General features: G+C 37.8%; 1 protein-coding gene and 1 long non-coding RNA gene across 7 annotated transcripts in view; one reads left to right on the plus strand and one right to left on the minus strand.

Annotated features, from left to right (window-relative positions):
* The window catches only part of gba (glucosidase, beta, acid), a 77422-nt gene extending 67584 nt beyond the window's left edge, over positions 1 to 9838 (minus strand). The window contains exon 1 of one of the 4 annotated variants that reach the window (XM_028795077.2): positions 9824 to 9838. The gene's annotated coding sequence lies outside the window, so the exon portion shown is untranslated. Of the gene's footprint in view, positions 1 to 7473; positions 7512 to 9352; positions 9465 to 9823 lie in introns of those variants that run through there. The other 3 variants (XM_028795075.2, XM_028795079.2, XM_051923719.1) reach the window with 3 other exon arrangements.
* The window catches only part of LOC114646752 (uncharacterized), a 182404-nt gene that overhangs the window by 53442 nt on the left and 106122 nt on the right, over positions 1 to 22840 (plus strand). The gene's annotated exons all lie outside the window — the stretch shown is intronic.

Consider the following 22840-nt stretch of genomic DNA (forward strand, 5'->3'; position numbering starts at 1 on the left):
TGCAGTGTTTGTGCATTGCTATGCACACAGACTGAACCTGGTGTTGTCCCAGGGTGCTAAATGCTTGCATGAGTCAAGAATATTTTTTGCATCTCTCTCTGGGTTCACCACATTTTTTTCAAAGTCCACAAAAAGGATGGCTTTTCTTGAGTCTGCAGGGTCTTCAAGATTGCCCAGAAACGCTCCTACTCGATGGAATTTCACATCACGGATAGTGAGCACTGTGGCAAACAATTATGATGGCCTCCTGCAGACTTTTGACAAGATTACCCAGGATGGAGCATGGATGATGACACATTAGATGCTGCCAAAGGCTTCATAATAAAACTGGAGGATTTCGAGTTTGTGTTCATGTTGTACACATATGAACAAATATTCTCTGAGACAGATGTTGTCTTTGATATTGTCCAGCAAAGGGCTATGGATGTTCTTTACTGCAAAAAAAGAATTGGGTCTCCCCTTGCTTTTGTCAAGGAGAAGAGGTCAGAGGAGGCTTATCAAGCAGTTTATGCAAAAGCAGCAAATCTCACATCAGACCCTCAAGATGAACCTATTAGAAAGCGCCGTCTATCACAATTACAGGATCCCCAGGACCGCTACAGAAATTTGTACATGGCCATCCTAGACAATCTCATGGAGCAGATTTCTCAGCGTTTTTCAAATTTGGAAAGCATGAGCTTCTTAGAATTAGTCAATCCAGGGAAATTTGATGAAATGAGACAAGTGTTTCCAGAGGAGGCATTTGAAAGTGTGCTGAAAAGTTATGGCCATTTCTTTGACTCAGGGAGACTGAGATCTGCACTTCAAGTACTATATTCAGATCATGACTTACAGGGGAACAGGGGTAAGCTGTGTGATTTCTTGGTGTTTTTTAAAGACATGGAGTTGGATAGTGCAATGCCTCAGCTATACAAGCCATTGTCATTAGTGGCAACAATTGGCGCTACATCAGCAGGTGTAGAGAGGAGCTTCGCCTGTTTAAAACGGGTCAAGTCATACACCCGCAACACGATGGGCCAAGATCGTTTGAGCAACCTTGCTCTCCTGGCCATTGAGAGGAAACTGGTTAAGTCCCTGGAAAAGACGGCCAATTGGTACGACAGGGTCACAAACCATTTTCTGCAAAAGGAATGGAGGGCAGAATTTATGTACAAATAACAATGAATTTTATCATGAAGGCCTAATATGAGCTTCCCGTTTCAAAAGCTAGCAGCCGCCACTGATCAGTAGATATCTTAAAAGTTAAAAACTTAAATGCTTATTCATACTATTCTGATCATGCTTTGCATTGAAGATATCCCCTAGGGGAACTGTCCACTAGTATTGCACTGTGGTTAAAATGAGTTTGTCCATTCATCTTGGTAGATTTGTTCCAGCTTTTCTTGCTTTGCAGGTCAGTATTTTTGGAAAGAATCTTTCAATTTATACTCTAGATTCTCAATATTATGGAGATCAGGACATTAAATGGATAGTCTCAATCACCTTAAATGTTTTAGTCTTGATCAACTCCCATGAAGCTTGGAATAACTGACCTGTTGACAAATGACAATCTTTTCCCAAGCTTCTTTTTAGCAGATGGAAACATAACAGAGGTACAGCACTTATAAGTTGCTGTTTTACAGCTTCATAAAACCAAAATCACATCTCAGTCTTGTCTAGATCCTTTTGGGGGTTCTCCTCTCTAGGATTGCATCCTATGTTGCAGGCAATATTTCTGGATATGTTTTGCCCCACCCATGATCCTAAATTGGAATAAGGAGCTTTGGAAATGGGTGGCTGGATGAAACCTTGCAATATTTCTCAGTACTGGGATATGAACAGTTTTCTATTAAATCAAGTTTCCAAGTCCCCACTGATAAGAAACACCTATCACCATCATACTTTAGGGATATCATTTCCATGGAAATTATGAGCATTAAGTCTGCAACACACAAACAGAGTTTTGAATTTTGGCCAATAAGCTCAAAAGTAGTGTTTTGTCAACCCAATATATCAGCACTGCAAATGGACCTAAAGAATATTCACAGTGAAGATTTCTTTCTTGCCAGACCCCATACAGGCCAGCCTTAAAAACAATACCTGATATTTAATACAACCTCAGTCTAAACATCTCTGCTAATGGATCTCCTTGTTCTCAATCACAGTTTTGATAATATGTCCTTCTCTGGGAAATATTTTTGTAGTTAAATATTGTTATGATCACCACCCAGGTCAGGATGGGTAAAACCATCAAACATCCTTGGCCACACAAAGATTTACTGGATTAATATTTGATTATTGGGACAAAATAAACCAGACAAGCGCAAAAAAAAAAAAAACTGAAAAAAGACTGGAACCAGAGAAAGCAAAAAGAGTAAGCAGCAGCATCTCAGAGGAAAAGCCTGAAAATCCATTAGCTTGTTTCAATAATTCTTCAGCTGATAGGGCTGTGTTGCCAGATGATAACACTGCCTATCAACAACAGATAAAAGAAGACAACTAATTACTTGTATTTATGTCAATGTGGATTCAATCCTCACAATGCTGCCAGTGACAAATAAACCTTTTCATTTGAAACCAAGTGTAAATGACATGTACAGTATATTTCCTCCTTAAACTGCACCCCTGTATAAATTCACTATTTCTTACATGTTTTAAATAAACAGATAATTACAAGATGTCAGAGTCAAAACAAAAATGGAATAATGAGGGAGAAACTAATGTGTTTTTATTTTGTACACCAATTAGAAAAATTTCCCCTTAGACATACACTGTCATACTGGGTGAGGAAATTAATTGTAAATGAAGTTGCTAACTCATTCCCAATTTCAGACTCAATGTGCAATGCTGAATGAATCAATTCACCTTCTTTTGTAGCATTTATCTAGTAACTCTTTTTCTAACCAAATATTTGGTTCAGGAGCACAGGTGGCAGCACCACTCTCAGTAGAACTAAATGTAGGGAGCAAACTAACCCTGTAGAAGACATCACACTGGGCCAATTTAGAGAGTCTGCAGTTTATCTAGCATACACAAAAACAGTTTTACTATGGCTGTGTTTGTAAATCATCTTTGAAGGATGTCCATCATAGAAAGAGGATTTAAAACAATGTCTGCTGAAAATGATGAACAACATTTTGTTAAATGAAAAGGGACATTTAAATATTTTTGGCAACTATTAGATGGTAAGCACTGCATACCTCCTAAAACATTTGATGCAGCTTCTGCTCTGTCTAAATTTGTATTATAAAATGCTCATTTAACCATTCATTTTTACACTATTTCCATCAAAAATGTAGTAACAAATCTACTTAAAATCTGTTTTGTCTCACTTTGTATTAACATAACAAAACAAAGCTAGCGTCTAAACATTTAGAAGCAAGAAAAAAATCAGCTCTTTTAAAATGACAGTCCAAAGCAGGGCATGCATGCATTCACAAAATAAAAATCAATTTAGGAGGGGCAAATGACCTGCTCTGATTCCAGCTGTCTGACATGTAAGATGAACTTACAATTCTCAGAAAACACAAAAACAAAAAACACTGGATGAAAAAGAAAACTTCACAAATGAAACGTCCCTGTATAAAACATAACCAGCCCAAACACTCATACAGCAAGACTACTAGCTAAATTAAAATATCCAAATTACGTTTTTAAAAAAGCTGCTAAAATATGCATATACAAGCATTATCTGAATTTTAGTTACTGAATATGCAGGATCATGAAGCATTAGGGAAAACAAACAGTTTAGGAATTTGAAGAAATTTAAAATGAAAGTGCATTTCATCATATCAGACATTTAATTCATGCCTCTTATTCTGCATAAATGCAGTTATTGCACTGTATAACGGATGTGTGTCAGCTAAAACGGTTTTGGTCCTTACAAAGATGTCAAACACTATGTTTGTACTGCATCTGCTAATACCATTTATCAAAAAAGAAGAGCTGTGATGTTAGCAAGCACCAGCACTCGTATACAATTGCTATTTTTTAAGAAACACTGCAATAGCAAGTCAAACAGGAATTCCTGATATTCTAAACAAGAGTGAACTCTCAAGACCATAAGTTTCCATTTTCACCAGTCTGTCAGAAGCTAGCACAGATCTGTAAATGAATCCCTTACTGAAATTAACATCTTCTCAACTGTTAATTTTGTTGTGAACTTTTAACAAATAGATTTTCTCTGCTTGACTTCACTGGACTCATTAGTAAGTTGATGTTCTTCTTAAAGGGGTTCTACTTGGTAGTATCAGACAACAGTGTGAGCAAAGTTACATCCATTTCATATATACTTAAAATCACTAGATCAAAGTGAAAATCATCTCAAATTATGGAAAAAAAGGGATGGGAAGACTCATATCCAAAAAGGTCAGATTTCTATTTTAGTCAGTTTATATGATACACTGACATGCATTTCATATACAAGAATCATCAGAGTCCAGAGATCCGCACGTTGAATGGGAATGTAGAGATAGTCCTACCGCTAGTTCCTGAAATGGTGAAGACGGGTGGACGGGTTCAGGAGCGCTTCTTTCTTTGCAATATGGCCATGAATCCACTTACAGTCGTCATGTACACAGGCAGACGGCAGACAATCCAGATGCCAACCACGAAACGATCCAGGACAAAACGAATAAGTACAGGTAACCCAACAAAAGGCAGACAGACAGGAACTTGAAATACAAATTATAAAAACTTTTTTTTTTTGCTTTTGGTCACCGGCCCCCTTTTTAAAAGCCGCGCTGACATCCTTTGACCTCAACAACCCCTGCACCCTCAGCAGAAGCCCAGTCAGAGCCACTGCAGGAACTGCTGGGAGTTTGAGTTTCAAATTCTATTGGCTACTTTCACCATCCCAAGCCACATTTTCCTCTACAGTTGCTTCCTGTTCTCTCTACAGTACAGTATTGCCACGAAAAAAGCCATAAAAATTGCGGAGGATATTTGCGGTTTCCGCTAACAATTATTAGATAGTCATTTGCGGATTTTTCCTTAGAACCTGAGGGCGCGAACTCTGAACCGTGACTTCGCGGGGTCTACTGTAACTCTGTTGCTTTGCCACCTTTAGGCTGATCAGAGCATAATTTGGTGCAGCTCATATCTGCATATAATCCCATTGTCCACAGGTTGCCACCACCAGAACAGTAGAGGAATAGACAATGGAGGCTGACGAGGCTCTGAATGATGTCTTCGAGAACACTAGTTTGCAAGTGAAATGGCCAGGACATTGAGGAAATGAGCCACTGTATCACAGGTTAAATCAAGTTTTGTGTGGATAACGGAGTCCCCAAAAAGACAGTGCGCGGTTTTCCCAATGACAGGCCATGGATCACAAAAAACTTGAAAGCCCTATTGAATATGAAGATGAGAAATGAAGGAGGATGAAATCAAGCAGGTGTATTCAGAATTGAAGAAGTTCCATAAGGAGAAACCCCACTACAAAGACAAACCTGAACACAAATTACAAGAAAACCACATGAAGGAAATGTGGAATGGGATGAGGACTGTCACTGGCTACAAGCAGGCTGTTAAAAATGCAAGGGAACCAGAGCAGAGCTAATGAACTGAACCAGATCTTCCAACAGGTTTGACTCATTCTTGTTAGTACAGATATCTTCCAATACTGCAAGCTTCTGGAATCCCAACTGCCATCTGCACAACCTTCCCCTGTGCAATGAAATCACTCCTTTGGTCTCCAGCCCCCCTCCACTCTCTGGAGTGTGTGTCTCTGCTGATCAAGTGAGGAGAGAGCTGGGAAAACTGCATAAACAAAGCTTCAGTTCTGGATGGAATCAACCCCAGGGTGCTGAAAACATGTGCCAGCTATCCCTGGAGGGTCCTTCAGCACCTGCTCACCCTTTCCCTGAATTCATAGAAGGTTCCCAAGTTGTGAAAAGCATCCTGTGTGACCCAAGTGACAAAGAAAGGGCATTCCAGTGACCCTAAGGACCTCAAACCAGTTGCTCTTACTTCATATACAGTATAAAAAGACCTTTGAAAGGCTGGTTCTAAAAAAGCTACGACCCCTAATTTCAGAACACCTGGCACCTCTGCAGTTTGTCTATTAAACACATATAGGTATGGAGGATCCTCTCATCTACATGCTCCACAGCACCTACTCCCACTTAATGTTTTGTTGACTTTTTCCAGTGCTATGTACTTCTTATGTCTTATGTACTTCTACCTCATGAAGTAAATTGTTACATTTACTATGAACACTCTAAATTAGGGTGGCTTATACTTATTCAGACGTTTTCATTTGTAAAACCTTTCCTCTATCATCCTTTCATAAATTCAAGATGGTATATGCTTTTATCACTATTCTGCCTCACTGACTGGGGACAATGCTCAAGGCTTTGAATAATGATGTTCCCACAATCTCCTGGATCACAGACCATTTGACCAACAGACATCAGTTTCTGAGGATGAGGGATGGTGTGTCAAAAATCATTGTGTGTAATACTGGAGCACCTAAGTGAACTATCCTATCTCCTTTCCGGTTTACCATCTACACAAGAGACTTCCAGTACAATACCAGAGTTTGAAATTTTCAGATGACTCATCCATCATAGGCTGCATTAATAATGAAGTGGAGTCAGAGTACAGGAAGTTTGTGGAGGACTTTGTCTTGAAGTGCTGGGACAACAACTGCAACTCATCATCAGCAAGATAGAAGCTGGTGGTGGACTTCCAATGTGCCATGAAGCCTCCAAGACCAGTTACCATTCAAGAGGAGGATATTGAAGAGTTGCAGAGCTACAAGTACCTAGGGGTAAATATAAACAACAAACTGGACTGGTATGGCAACAGAGCGGTGCTATACAAGCATGACCAGAGCAGACTGTACTTGCTAATGAGACTCGGGTTGTTTGATGTGTGCAGGAAGCTGTGGGAAATGGTCTCATCAGTCCATACTAGCCAGTGTGGGGTTCTACACTGCTGTCTCCAGAGCACAAAAGAACAATGCCTGAACAAACGTAAGTCTACACCATCACAAGGGCGAACCCTGGACACACTGGAAGTTGTATTAGAAAAGAATGATGGCAAAATTGGATGTCATCATGAAAAATCTCCATTATCCCTTCCAGGAAGCTCTCTCTTGGAAAATGTTTAGCTACAGGCTCATTTCTCCATGGTGTGTTAAAAGCACCTCTGAGGGTCTTTACTGTACACTGCTATCAGGCCATTCAATGCTTCCACCCAATGTACTTGTTAATTCAAATTTATTTTTCTGTTTATCAATTATCTGTCCTAGGAGTTTCTATCCTTGTTTTTTATGTTTCTGCTCCTGTATGCATCTGAATTTCCCCATGGGATTAATAAAGTTTAACTATTAAAGCTCTGCATTACTAAAACCATTAGAAATTAACAGCATAAAAAGCATATGACTCATCACTTTTATAAATGAGATGACAACATTTTATTTGTGTGCATTATTGCCGAACATCCTTAAAATTTTTTTATTTTTTTTTTTTAAATGAGGGAGGCTTTTGCTTGTTTGCTTTGATTTCTTCTACTGTCCACAAGTGGAAATTTGGGTGGCTCCTACTGACAAAAAGTGAAAAACACACACACACCATCATCATCATCATCATCATATAGGCTCATGCAATGCAAACTGACTCACACTTCAACAGCACCCTTTCATAGCTCTTATACCGCAATGCAAAATAAGGGCAAAAAAACAAAACAATACACAGAAAAGTTACAGAAAACCTCAGCATTCCACTGTGCATTCATTTTGTATGTATTCTAGTCTATGGTCATGACATTATGCATCCATTATGTGTTAGTAGGTCTGACCTATTGCCAGTGATACAGAGTTTAAACAGAGGCACTTAAAACGTGCATGCAATGCATTTGTTATAAGTAGCATTACTTGGTTAAACTTACCTATCTACCATAAAGACAGTTCTGATTTCAAGTGTCTGTGCCTCCTCAAACTGGGCTCAAAAAAAGTAGGTGACTTAACAAAAAAATCATGTTACGATCTTGGAGTGAAAATTAAAATGGTATTAAAGAATAGTAAGATTACCCACTAGTAAGAACTATATGATTATCCACTACCAAGCAAAAGTGCTTGCCTGTCTGTTGCAGTGGATATTAACATGTTAACCCATCCATCTATTACACACATTTTAACAGTGCGACAATCAGCTTATCTGTTCCAGGGTACAGCCAATAAAGTGCTAGTGTAAACACTTTACTGCGGTGGGTTGGCACCCTGCCCGGGATTGGTTCCCTGCCTTGTGCCCTGTGTTAGCTGGGATTGGCTCCAGCAGACCCCCGTGACCCTGTGTTCGGATTCAGCGGGTTAGAAAATGGATGGATGGATGTATGTATGTAAACACTTTACAATAGACTCTAATTTACACAATACAGTCCCTTTACTTAGATTTCTGAAGACTGAAAGAAATACTTTGTTGAAGAATACATACATACATACAAGTACCCTCAGACTTTTCACCTCATTCAAAATTCAGAGAGGCAGCATTTCTATAGCATCTGGTACAAAGCGAAAACCAATCCGCGGAACAGCAGATAAGAAACGCAACTGTTCAGTAACTAAAATGTGATTTTCATCAGTAACTGACCCTGATTGATTACATTAGTTCAGACCAAACCTGAAAAATGATTTTTTTCCCCGACAATCCTTGAAAAGGCACTTCCTAAACTTGGGGTTTCTAAAGATATTCACTCCCATCATATAATAAAATTTAATTACTGTACGCAGAGTGTTATTATTTTACGCCCTCTGGTCATCCTTCAGATTGGCCTTAAATTACCAAAACAATATACTCTAATTTAATGGTGCCGGACTTACAAAACAATTTTCAAATACCTTTTCAGCTACTAAATTGAGACCGGCAAAAGCATAAGGTCAAACTAAACTGAGCATGTGTAATTGAACAGTTGGCAATTGGAATAAGAATATATCTGCGCTTGCACTCGATCACGATTAATCTGAACAAACAGTTCCGAATATATAGTTTTAGAAAAAACACACACACACACACACACACCACCACCACCACCACCACCCCCCCGGCAGAAGTCGGGGTCAAGTTGAGCCCACAACTTTTCGTCAGTCTTCTGATAACCATATTAATGAAAAACGCGTTGGTGATGATGTCAACAGGAAAATGTGTGCGTGAAGAAATTAGAAAGCAAACATGACAAAACAAGATTAACTTTTCTGTTCGCAACCATAGCGAGTATTTAAGGGATACTTATTGCTATCGCCGAGAAAAGTCGTATTGGAATAAACCCCACTAGGGCCCGGCAATGCAAAAGCGCTACTTCGCATTTTCCTGAATTACTGTAAAGCTTTAAATAAATTTCATTTTTCGGCGCTGGAAGTAATTACACTCACTTTTTGGTCAACCCCGAGGGATTTTCATATTAAAACAACCCGTTATGGTGCAGCAGCATCATTTGAACTTCCTACTGCCGCAATCATATGACAAAGGTTTGTCAGCTGTCCCGCACGCGTGACTCAAAGGAGGTTATACGCACTTCGCGCATGCGTATTCTATAATAAGTTACTTATAAGCTCCACGAACAGTTTTTTTTGCATGCGAGCAAGTGATTATTCTCAATTTTGATAAAAAAAAGGAAATGGGCAAAGGTTACTTTCAGACTGAAATAGAAAATAAAGTCAAGGATTGGAATGCGTTTCGATCGTTGGACCATCACCGGCACAATTTGTTTGCACCGTAAAGCTATGACACAACTTTATAACAGCTAGCACTCAGTAATTACAAAGTAAAATCCATGACTACAAGCCAAGCCAGAGGCATTATAAGCAAATTCTTAAAGAAACGTATTTAATCTTCAGGAATACCTGATTTAATGAGGTAAAAAAGCTGGATTGAAAGAGGAACGTTGGCAGGTCCTAAACCCAGTGCTTGTGCTCCATGTAGTTAGTTTTTTTGTTTCACTTAATTAATCCATTACGGACCATTTGCAGGCTTTAATTTACGTATGTGCTTAATTAATCACTTGCGTTTAATCGTATTCTTCATACCAGAGGTCACCAGTTCGAGACCGATGGATCCTTAAGTTTTTCTTAATTTAAATTACTTTCTTATTTAGAAGCTCGTTTTCAGTGTTAATGAAGATGCAGTTTAATTTAGTGATTTGCTTGTGGCACAAAAATTCGATGAAATGTTTTAGCACCTTGTGGATTTGACCCTTTATTGTTCCATGTATATGTTTTGTTTTTTACCTTCTTTTTTAAATATTGCAATCTAACAACTATTTTATGAGGAACGTGCAATTACATTTTACACTAGATACCTTGTTATAGACATCTTTTTATTATTTACCATCATGATCAGAAGAAGAAAATGAATGATTCCAGCAGTCTAACATAATAAAATGAAGGAACAATTTACTTATTTATTTACTGTTTATTCTAGCCCAGTGGAGGCCATTCCAGGAGTATAGGGCACAACATGGAAGCAACTCTGTATTGGGAAACAGTCTGTTACAGCACACACTTAGCATACACATACGCACACTGGATCAGAATTATTCATGAACCTAACTCCATTGGGCCCTTGAGCAAGGCCCTTAACCTGTATTTGCATTGTCCTTAGGGTGACCATATTTTGATTTCCAAAAAAGAGGACGATCGGCACGGCCTCCAGACGAATTCAGACAAGCTTCTTGGTGGTTGATGAACATTATTTATTATACTTCAATGGTGCAGAATTAACCTCTGTAATAAAATGAAATCTGTAAAAACTTATAACAAAATAATAGCTCTCTTAGACTCTTCAAATAAATAAATATTGTTCTAAATATGAACTATTCTGTTCCAGCTTCAACAATATATCTCTTAAATGTAATAAAATAAATAACAGAAGAGTCTCACAAAGACAAAAAAACTTAAACAAAAAGAATCTAGACTTTTCATCTTTAGTTTTCTTCTTCATCCTGCTTCTCTTCTTCATCCTCCTTGTCAAGTCCATCTTTGCGCTTCTGTGCCAGTAGTCCCTTAACTTTAAGGGACATGAAGTTGTTGCTCTTGCGTTGAAGAAGAATGGTATGTATATTGTTTAATATCTTCTTCACTTCCATAATGGACATGTTCTTCTGTTCCATTTCTTGAATGTGGGTGTGGAACACAGACATGAGTGTGTGCATATGCCAAAGGTAGATTTCAGCAAAATCATTTTCAAAAAAACTCTTGAGTGCTATGGGTGGCTTTTGCTGAGACAGAAAATATGCCTTTAAAGCTGGAAACATCTGTAACATCCTCTCAAAGCTTGGGAACAATGACAGCCACCTTGTCTTGCTGTGAGAGAGCATCCTTCTGTAATCAATCTCAACAAAATCACAATACTCCTTCAGGCTCTCAGTGCGCACAGTGTAAATGTGAAAGTCCTGGTAGATTTTGAATATGATATTCTCAATGTCAATTTCTATTGTGCCTGCCCCATGGTGTGCACAATTATTCAATATGTGTGCTGGGCAACCCACATTGATCAGAGTCTTGTTTTGCAGCAAACTCTTCAAATTTGCAAACACATTCTTTCCAGCTTCATCACGTCGGATTCCTCCAAAATTTGTGTTGCAATTGTCTCCAGTAAATACAATGCATTTTTCCGACAGATTGTTTTTTGCCAGGGTTTTTGTGAGATATTTTGCAATGGTTTCTGCTGTCTCATTGGGTGTGTCTTTAACTTCAATCAATTTTGTTTGCACGCCACCCTTCTTCCAGTCAAAATACTGGATTATGACTGGGAATATTTTCACTGCTCCGTGGTTACTCCCGTCTGTGGAAACACCACAGTACTGGATTTCTTTGAGTGCTTCATGAGTGATTTCAACAGAGTGGGGGGCTATACCACCATTGACGATGGCTTCGGTCTTGGTGCGAGCACTACTAAACTTTTTTGCAATGTCAGAGTCAGGAAATGCCTTTTTAAGCAAAGTACTGGTGCAATCCATGGACCTGTAACTGTTGTGATGTTTCACTGTATGAAAAGCCATTGCACCTTCTGCTGCATTTACATCATCCTCTGTTTTTCCTGGTCTGACAAAAAAACTCTGTCAACTTTGCAGATGAACTAGTCTCACCTCGCACAGCTTTTTTATGTTTCTCGGTGTCCATGTGGGCTTTCAGATCCCCAGCACCTTTATTGGATACCGAGACATATGTACCGGCTTTGCACACGGTGCACTCCACTTCCCACTTGTCCCGACTGGGACGGTATGTGGGAAATTTTCTTTGCAGTTCATCGGTGAAGCTGCACTTACGCTTCGGCATTTTCCCTGCTATACTCCGCTCTGTGCTCAGATCCCTGTCTGCACTGCTCCCTGTCTGTGTCTGTGTGTTTGCGCGCGCAGCGCAGACCTGCCCACAAGGCAGCCTCCCGGTAATTACGTCGCGCAAAAAAGTAGTACCCTAGTATTGTGTGCAAAACGCCAGTTAATTTACGTACACGCGTAATGGTCCTGTGAAAAACCGGACATTTTTGTGAATTTATAAAACCCGACAGGACGCCCCGGACAGGACGTAAAAAGAGGACGCTTGGTCACCCTAACTGGGTATGATGTTAATATACATCCAGCCCTGCAAGCAGGTCCCCCAACTTACAGAGAAAACCGGGGGTTGGTGGCAGGATTGGCACTCCAGCCACCATAAAAAAAATCTCACACTGTTCCAGTTTGGTGCTGAGGTGTCACCCGCTGCACTTGGGTCCCAATCCAGGTGGTTTGTCATGAGGTGGTTGCGGCAAAATGCACTATCAGCACATGCTTCCAATCATTTGTTGTTGTTTTTTTTTTAAATCTTTTATTGAATTTATTAAAAGCATGTAACATTCCATACGATCAAATCAAACTTAACAAAACTAAATTCAAATCCACCTCCACCCATGAGAAAGAGAGAAAGGCCAAGAGCCAGAGTAAAACCTTTGAGAGTTGTATAAAGGGAAAGGAGTCTTTCTCCCCAATATAAGTGCTTATTTAAAAATAGTATTGGTTAGATCCTGCCAGGTTTTTAAAAAGTTTTGAATAGATCCTCTAAGAGAGAATTTCATTTTTTCCAATTTCAAATAGTATATAAAATCAGTTACCCACTGACTTAACAGAGGTGGGTTAGGATTCTTCCAGTTGAAGATAAGTCTTCGTGCTAATAGTGAAGTAAAGGCAACTACAGTTTGTTTGTCCTTCTCCACTTTTAAGTCCTTCTGTGAGTACACCAAACACAGCTATTAATGGATTATGAGTGATTGTGATACCAAGGCTGTCTGATAGGCATTTCAAAATTGTTCTCCAAAATGATGTTAATTTAGTACATGCCCAAAACATGTGATGTAGTGAAGCTGGAGCTTGATTGCAATGTTCGCAGGTTGGATCTTGCCCTGGAAACATTTTGGATAATTTTAAACAAGATAGATGTGCATGATAAAAAAATGTAAGTTGAATAATTGAATACTTTGCACATATGGAACTAGAGTGAATTCTGTGTGTGGCTACCTTCCACTCCTTTTCTGAAATGTTGAGTAAGAGATCCTTTTCCCACTGTACTTTGGGAACTTTTAAAGGAAGGGACTTTAAAATGGTTTTATACATTATGGAAATGCTGTCTGAGTCTTCAAGACTGATCAATATCTCTTCTGGAATAGAAATAGGTGGGAGGTGAGGAAAATTGGGCAGATTTTGTTTAGCAAAGTTTCTTATTTGAAGATAGTGGAAAAATTGTGTTAATGGAAAACTAAATTTAGAGTGTAATTGTTCATAGGATGCAAATACATTATTTATGTACAAATCTCTAAATGATTTTATCCCATACACTTTCCAAACATTAAAAACTGTGCAAGTTTGAGAGGGTAGAAAAAGGTGGTTATCATGTAGAGGTGCCACAGATAAAATATTCTGTAACTTTAAGTGCTTCCTACATAGGTTCCATATTCTGAGTGAATGAAGAACAATTGGGTTGTTAGTATATTGGTGATAACTTGTATTTATTGGTGTACAAAGCAAGGAATATAAAGAGGTACTGCAGAATTTCATTTCTATTGCAGACCAAGCTAGTGTGTGTCTTTATTGCTTGTATGTTTGCCACCCAATAATAAAACTGAAAATTAGGTAGTGCCATACCGACGTCTGCTTTAGGTCGTTGTAGGGTTGCTCTTTGGATGTGTGAATATTTCGAATTCCAAATAAATGAGGTTATGATTGAATGTAATTTCTTAAAATTGATTTGTTAATGTATATGGGGATGCTTTGAAATAGAAACAAGCTTAGGGAGGATATTCATCTTGACAGTGTTAATTCTCCCTGCTAAAGATGGAGGATAGACCATATATGCACATCTTGTTTAATTTTGTTCATGCAAACAGCAAATTTTTTTTGAAAATGAGCTTTATATTTACTTGTGATGTTTAGCCCTAGGTATTTAAACTGATCTGCAATGATAAAAGAGAAGGTGTCCCATCTAATGTTATTTACTATAGAATTTACTGGAAAAAGCACATTTTTGTTCAGTTTAATTTTGAGTCTAGATATCTTTTGAAATTCTGTTAGTACAGTTAGGGCTGCAGGCACAGAATTTTGTGGGTCTGATATATACAGTACCATATCATCTGCATATAGTAATATTTTCTGTTCAAGTCCTTCTTTGAAAATCCACTTTATCTCTGATGCATTTCGAAAGTGAATAGCCAATTCCTCAATGGCGATTGCAAATAGCAATGGTGACAAGGGGCAGCCTTGTCTAGTACCACGTTCTAGTTTGAAGTAGTCTGAGATGGTGTTAATACAAACTGAAGCTTCTGGACTGGTGTACAGTAGTTTGATCCATGCACAGTGGTGAATAGATAATCCCATTTAACCATATCAAATGCTTTTTCTGCATCCATGCTCCTAACCTTTAACAGTGCAAACCTTTGTAACGTGAAAGCAAAACCAGAGGTAGACATGAGGAGGACATACTGTACAGACAGTGATCTAGGGTAAATGGCAGCTATAGTTTTTCCTGGTGATATCGAGTTTGCTTGTGTACTTGAATGAGCCTTGTGATGTCCAGGACTGGGTCCTGCTTTGTACCAAATAGCGCTGGGATTTTTTTCTGGCCCCCACAATGACTGGATTAAGTGAGTTCAGAAAATAGAAGAATAGTTCCCTTTAAAAATAACAACAAACTACATTTCATTTGTTATCCTAAATATACATTCGTGGTTTCTCTGTCCTACTTAGTCCCATACACAGTACTGAAGAGAAATAGAGAGTACTAGCCAGCCAGACATAACAATTACATACAGATCAATCCTGGGAAGTAATCAAATAACCAATATAGGTAAAGCACTTAAAGAGAAGCATCATTTAACAAGTGGTGGAATTGCAAACTGCCAATGGCAAGTAACATGGAATATTCAAGAACAAATAAAAGGCAAACCTTATAACTAATGTAAAAGTGTTCTAATTGAAACCTATTATGATTATCCTTTACATCTATTAATCAGTCAGTCAGTCAGTCATTGTCCAACCCACTATATCCTAACTCAGGGTCACGAGGGTCTGCTGGAGCCAATCCCAGCCAGCACACGGCGCAAGGCAGGAACAAACCTCGGGCAGGACGCCAGCCCACCACAGGGCACAAACACACCCACACATCAAGCACACACTAGGGACAATTTACGATCGCCAATGCACCTAACCTGCATGTCTTTGGACTGTGGGAGGAAACCAGAGCACCCGGAGGAAACCCACGCAGACACAGGGAGAACATGCAAACTCCACGCAGGGAGGACTCAGGAAGTGAACCCAGGTCTTCTTACTGTGCCACCCCACACCTATTAATGTTCAGCCATTTTAATTTTGTTACAATTTAAAGACAAAAGAAGAAAAAGAATAAAAGCAAATGTAAGTGATAAAAACCATGACAAAAAAGTACCAAAAATTGACTGTCTAACTGGAAAGCTGGAAAACATCTTTAACCAGGGTGATACAGCAGTGGAAAACATCCATTCGAGTATCTATCAACTTAATATACTTTTGGGCCACAGTAAGTATCTTACATGAGAAATGTTTTATTTTTATATGTTAGTTATCAATATGAAAAGTAGATGAATAGAACATATAATTGAAAGATATTTTTCTTTGTGGCAGTCTAATGTGACTACAATGTCACAGTGCTCTTCATAATTATTAAAATATTATTCATTAAGTTCTTATTAAGCCTTTTGGTCATATACTGCCATTGCTGTCTGTAGATATCAATGGAATTCCTAAGGGCTCAATGCTGGCACCAGCTCTTTTTCCTTTACACACTGTAAATTAGCACATTGCCATTAGGTAATTCGATTCAAAAGCAACAACTTTGTATATTTTTAACACTTAGCTGTATATATTAATGAAACCAAATTGTTTAATTTATGTAAATAAATAACTTTAGTAAAGTAAAACAGTAAAGGAGTGATAAGTGTAGCATTTTTCCTAAAACATTTTTAGTGGGTTATAATAATCACAACTTGTAACATGTACTAATTGAACAATAATTTGTCTGAATTAAGATAAAGTACTGTATTGGGGTTAACTTTGGCACTGATATAGCTGACCCTGACCTTCTGGTTTGGATGTTTCCTATACTCTCTTAGGGACAAGTGGTGGAAAAGGTGGTCCTCTTATGTACTCTCCAGCCCACATGAGTGTTATTCCCAGTGTAAGAAAGTGAAAAATCACACAGGTAAAAATCTAAATATGGGATCAGGAGATAAGCACAGTCTGAATAACAGGCAAATAAGTTAAAAACGAGCAACTCAAAAATTCACTGTTAACTAAGCAAAAATGTGAGGCAGTAACTGTAGTCAACCTTCAGTAGTTACACATCTTAAAAAAAGAGACTATAAGCTTAAATGCAGCAAAAAATCTTTTAGTAGTTATGAAAAAGCTGGTTATGTTGTTAATGGTGACCATGGCTTATAAAGCGTTGCCACTGCATCAATCACACCCTTAACAATTAACTGTTCTATCTAATCATAGAACCTATGAGTTGATGGTGGCCATAACGAAAAACAAAATTTGGTTCCATGCTAACAAAAACACAACACAAAAAATATTAACATTTGTTTAACATATATAAAGGAAAATAATAAGGCCAAAAGAATCTTTATGATTCCTAATCCTAGAAACATTATTTTCTTAGACCAGGAAAATGTATGTAATATAACTCAAACAGAGGGCCCCTCCTAATGCATACCTCCAGATGTACCATGAGTTTATGATGCTGTATTAAATGAAAATAGTGCAGTGAATTAGGAACATAAAGATCTGTGTAAGGGATCCAAAACCATTGTTTGGAACCATAACCTCACCAAATTACAAGGTGTTATATGGTAGATCCCCTTTTACGACATTCCAAAATTTTTTAACACTTCAAATTTATGTTTTCTATCAAGCACAGTCGGTGAAGAAAGAATACTCAGCTGAAAACACAGACTGTGGAGTATCCAGGTTTTAATCTGTAGACATTAAACATAGGATGAATTATAAAAGAAGCTGGGAGTTCTAGTTTGTATGAGACTAGATTTATTTTATTTATAATACAATAAGGTCCTCTAAACCACGGAGCCAAATATCAAAATAGAATTCTCATGTGGACGTTTCTTGTTGAGAACCACATCTTGTGTCCTGCCTGAAACTCCTGGGTATTTCACCATTTTTACTTGTTTCCACATATCTCACAAATTAGTCAAGTACAATGTCAGACTAGTAAGTAAAGGAGAAACAGAATTAACTCCAGTTAAATTTGGCTTAAATCCATGATGACACTGAATTGGGGATATTTTTGTCACTGAATTATACAAAAAATTCTGTGCAAAGTCAGCTGTGGGAAGCATGGTAAACTATTGATCTTGAAAGATAGCAATGGTACGCCAGAAGAATTTCTGCACATCCCTGTTACAGTAACTCTTTTGGTTTTCCTGCTAGCCTTGAGATGATAACCCAAAGTGAGATTCAAGAAACAATCAAGTGTGTTGCCAAAGTTCTTCCATAATTTAGACACAAACAGTTAGAAATGAAGGATTGTGGGAAACAATGCAATTTAACAAAATTATTAATTAACATATCAACCAGCCTGTTTGCATTGTGGGTTATTTTACAGTAACTGTGGTTTTCTGTAGCTTGCCCCCCATATTTATTTCTCTAGTCTATATAATTCATAAACTACCTGCTAAAAGGAAGCAATTAAGTTATTGACCTATTTATCAACAACCTCTAGTCACTTCTGTATTTCCAATACCTCCTTTTGTGTGTGTCTTATTTCTTTTATGACATGTTTCATTTTAGGATTAATTTTACTAATTCTCCAAGTTGCTGATATACCCAGTGTGAGAAAGTGAAAAATCACACAGGTAAAAATATAAATAAGGAATCAGGAGATAGATGTAGTATAAGTAACAGACAAATAAGCTGAAAACTAAGAAGTCAAAATTCAGTATTAACTAATCCAAAACGTGAGACAATAATTGCAGTAAAAATTCTGAAGCTGAGAGTCAAAAAAATGACAAACCATAACCTTAATCACAGCAAAAAATCTTTTAGAAGTTATACAATTGTGAACTTACTACACTTTTCAACAAGCATTTTGCTACTGGGAGTCTTTCACCTTTACTTTAACAGGTTTCACTTGTTGACTCTGAATCTGAAAGCTGTTTTCGCCCAGCACATCCTGTGTTTTAGTTATGATGTTCCAGGTCTTGGACAACTAGGGTGACTGGACAGTAAAGGCAGATAACCTTTTTAATAAATACTGGTAATTCCACTAAGGATGCCATTGAGATAAAAGAATTCACCAAACGTTACTAACAACTGTGAGTTGTTTACCTTGTCATTAATAATTTCATTTAAAAATTATTAATTTTTAATTACCAGAAAAAAATCTTTGTTACTGATTACCAGGTCTTATAGGATTCTAAAGCATTATGACACAACTCAGACATGACGGTGCAGTAGGTAGAGGTTTTACTGTTAAACATAACATTGCATTTCAGGACATTTTGTTTGTTAGATTCACCATTACTTTGAAAATTTTGTCAAAGTGATGGACAGAAACGGTGATGCTTTTCAGCATTTAAGAAATAAGTTTGGTCTCGAGAAAAGTGAAGCTAAAATTAAGGAAGGTGTTTTTGTTGTTCCTGAAGTCCGTGAACTGATGCTTCACGATAAATTCAAAAGGAATCTGAAGCCCACTGAATCAGCAGCCTGAGAATCATTTGTGCAGGTTCTCCAGAATTTTCTTTGCACTCAAAGAGCAAAGAATAATGCTGAGCTTGTGGAGAACCTGCTGAAAGCGTATCAACTTATGGGAGCCAGAATGTCACTGAAGACGCATTTTTTACATTCTCATCTCAACTTTTTTCCACCAAATCTGGGCGATGTCAGCGATGAACATGGGGAAAGATTTTATCAAGATATAAAGGTGATGGAAAACTAATATCGGGGAAAATTCACTCGGAGCATGATGAGTGACTACTGTTGGTTCTTGCAAAGAGAGTTTACAAGCGCAAAAGAGAGTGCCTCCAACATTTTTGGGCATGCCAACCTCACTTTTATATTGAGGTAAATTGACATAAATATGCTTTAATGTGTCTCTTGCATCATCTTCTGGTTTGTTTTCAGAATAAACACGTCAAAACAATTTTGGTGGGACATAGTCCAAACTCCAGATATTGTGTTGATGTATTATATTGATATTCAAAAGTGTCAAAACGTCAATGATGTGTATTTCAAAAACCTGACGTACTAGCTTAATTCCAATTTCATATATAAAATCAGTGTAAAAAACTTAATAAAGAGCTGCTCTGAAGTTCCCAGTAGCAAACAAAAAATATTTTTTGTAGACCAGTGTTATTAATGGTGATGGTAGATAATAATAATAATAAGAAGAAGAAGAAGAAGAATTAAACATTTTATTTGTATAGTGCCTTTATAAAGAGTCACGTGTGTGGGCACACTGGATATACCTCTTAACAACCAACTGTCATATGTAAGCAAGAAACAAACAGAATGGTGGTGGCCATAATGGAAACAGAATGATATCACATCATAACAAAATTGAATAACATTAAATAAAATTGCAAATACATATTAAATAATAATGTCAAAGGAATCTCCATGATTCCAAACCCCAAAAGTAGAATTTTCCTAGACCAGATAACAAACATCAAGTTCAAAAATGTTTTACAAATTTGTCCAAATCATGACAATGAGCTGTTCTGGCTTACCTGTGTGTTCGATGTCTCTTCCGGAGCATGTCCCTGGTGGAGCACACTCCTAGTCGCCTCCAGATAATAAAGCAGAACAACGCCTGACTCATCTCAAGTTCTTATTCCCCTCCAGTTGCTGCCCAGTGTTTCTAGTATGGGTAGATGAAGGTAATTGTGGCATTACCACTCAACCCCCATGAGCCTATGCACCCAGGACAGGGCATCTGCTGTTCCATGGAGGTGACCGTAGTGGTATTCAGAAGAAAACTGGCATGGCTGCAAATTTAAGAATCCTCTAGTTTCAATGGAGTTAGTTGCATTGTGTTGGAACATCGTTTTTGTTGCTGTTCTCAAACCTTTTAGGTAATGTTTAGAAGTCTGATAGCACGTCTCCTGTATAACATCTTGAATGGAGAATGGAGAAAGTCCAGTCCAAGTCTGTGGCACCTTTTAATTACCAAAAAGAGTAAGGAGTGGGAGCCGATTCCAATGCTTTCTTTCCTGCTGCATTACTTTAAGTACAGTAAGTACTGCTCAAGGGTCTTATTATACCGTTCTGGTACATCATTGGTTTTGAGGATGATATTCCAATATGTATAGATTTTTTATCTCTAATAATTTATATAGTTATTTAAACAAATCTGAACTGAACTGGGTGCCCTACTCCATCAATATTTTTTGGTATATAATAATGCAAGAAAACATTTTACATTAATGACCCCTGACAAAGTTTTCTACTCTCCCTTTGACATTCACAGCAGTCTTTTCAAATGGAATATTGATTGTGGGAAGACAATGGTACACAAATGGGCCTAATAAATCCCATGAGCAGACAATCAAAGTATGCCACATAATATTGCTTCACTTTGGTGATTATTCCTGACCTATAAAAACCTTCCTGTTTAGTTTTATCCTTAAAAAGATAGGTGTTGTGGTGGTGGCTATAGGCTAGAAGCACTAGGTCTTTCAAAGTATGACACTATCATTTGTGTCCTATTTTGATTATCCTTTACAGTAACTTGATACAACATACTCATTTTGATGGCAAAGTGCAGGCACACTGTTTTGGACGTCCTTGGCTATATTTCTTCATGTAAAACAAAGTCATACTTCAGTGTTTTCAAGGTATCACTGTTCTGCTGATCCACATTTTTGAGCAGACAGGTGCTGTTCTCCTAGGCTATTGTTTGTGTAAATAGAAGATCAGTTTTATTGTCATGTGCACTTAGTTCAAAGAAATTTCTACTTGGCATTTTAGTAAATTTACATTTATAGATCAATGTGCTTTCAACATTAGTCTTAGAATTATTAAAAATGTATGCGTATATTTTTATTTCTAAGTAGCTTAAAAGCCCTTGTTTATTTGTTAGCATAAAGCTTGCTGGCTTTTTCACTCACAAGCAGCCTGTCTTTCTTTCTTGCTGCTAAGTTTAAAACTTCAGTGAGATAATAAAAAGTCAAGGACACTGTCTACTCTGAGAGAACTGAAAAGCCCATTGTTTAAAGAAATACAGCTGCTGAGATTTTAACCATAAGAGTACTAAACAGGCTACTATTTTAGAAAATGTATATGGAGAATTTAAATTTATGTATCAATACTTTCTTATATCAATACTTTTACTCAAGCTAAATTAAAATGTGTTATATTAGCTAGCTTTAAGTCATATAGAAGTCAGTTATTAAAAGCTTATGTCTATTTCTTCCCAGCAGCTAAAAAAACTGCCTGTGTTTATCAGCTCAAGGCCACTTTCTATGTCTGCCTGCTCAGACAGTAGCATGAGGTGATGACAAGCTAAAGATAGCATTAACTATAAGAAAACTTAGCTGTATTGATTTAAGAGATGAAGCTGCCCAAACCTGTAGCCTTGCGATGCTTGTGTAATAAGAAGCCATTCATGTGGGAGGCCCAGTATCTTATGTGTGGGTCCTCCTGATTCTGACTCAATGGTGGGAATTGATCAATAAGCAAGTCTCAGTCACCTGCACAGTGTAAGGAGTAATCTTGGCAAGTTTTTGTCAGATGATGGACACAAGGCCAGGTGATGGGCATTATGTAATGGTGGGAACAACCTTAAGGAGTAGAGTATTTTGCATAAATGATAACAAATGTAATATAAATCAATGCATTTCATAGTTTAAGCACTTGCTCTATGATCAAGTCTCTTTGTTACATTCTTGCGTAATAAAGATTTTTATTCTGCATTCCCATCTGGACTGAGAGATTGCCTCATTTAAAGAGAGAGAGAACTTTTCTCCCAGGCACCATTACTTGTCATTAGCCTCATCTCTTCAAATCCAGTAACTGTTAGGCTGTGAAAGTCCATTTCCTATGGCTCTTCCCATTACTTTCTTCTACCAGATTGTTGCATAGTCACTACTGCAGCCATCCTGCTGACTATCTTCTTCTTCCTCTTTTGGCTGCTCCCGTTAGGGGTTGCCACAGCAGATCATCTTCTTCCATATCTTTCTGTCCTCTGCATGTTGTTCTGTTACGCCCATCACCTGCATGTCTTCTCTCACCACATCCATAAACCTTCTCTTAGGCCTTCCTCTTTTCCTCTTGCCTGTCAGCTCTATTCTTAGCATCCTTTTCCCAATATACCCAGCATCTCTCCTCTGCACATGTCCAAACCAAC

This window comes from Erpetoichthys calabaricus, chromosome 2 (assembly GCF_900747795.2).
Source record: "Erpetoichthys calabaricus chromosome 2, fErpCal1.3, whole genome shotgun sequence".
NCBI lineage: Eukaryota > Metazoa > Chordata > Cladistia > Polypteriformes > Polypteridae > Erpetoichthys > Erpetoichthys calabaricus.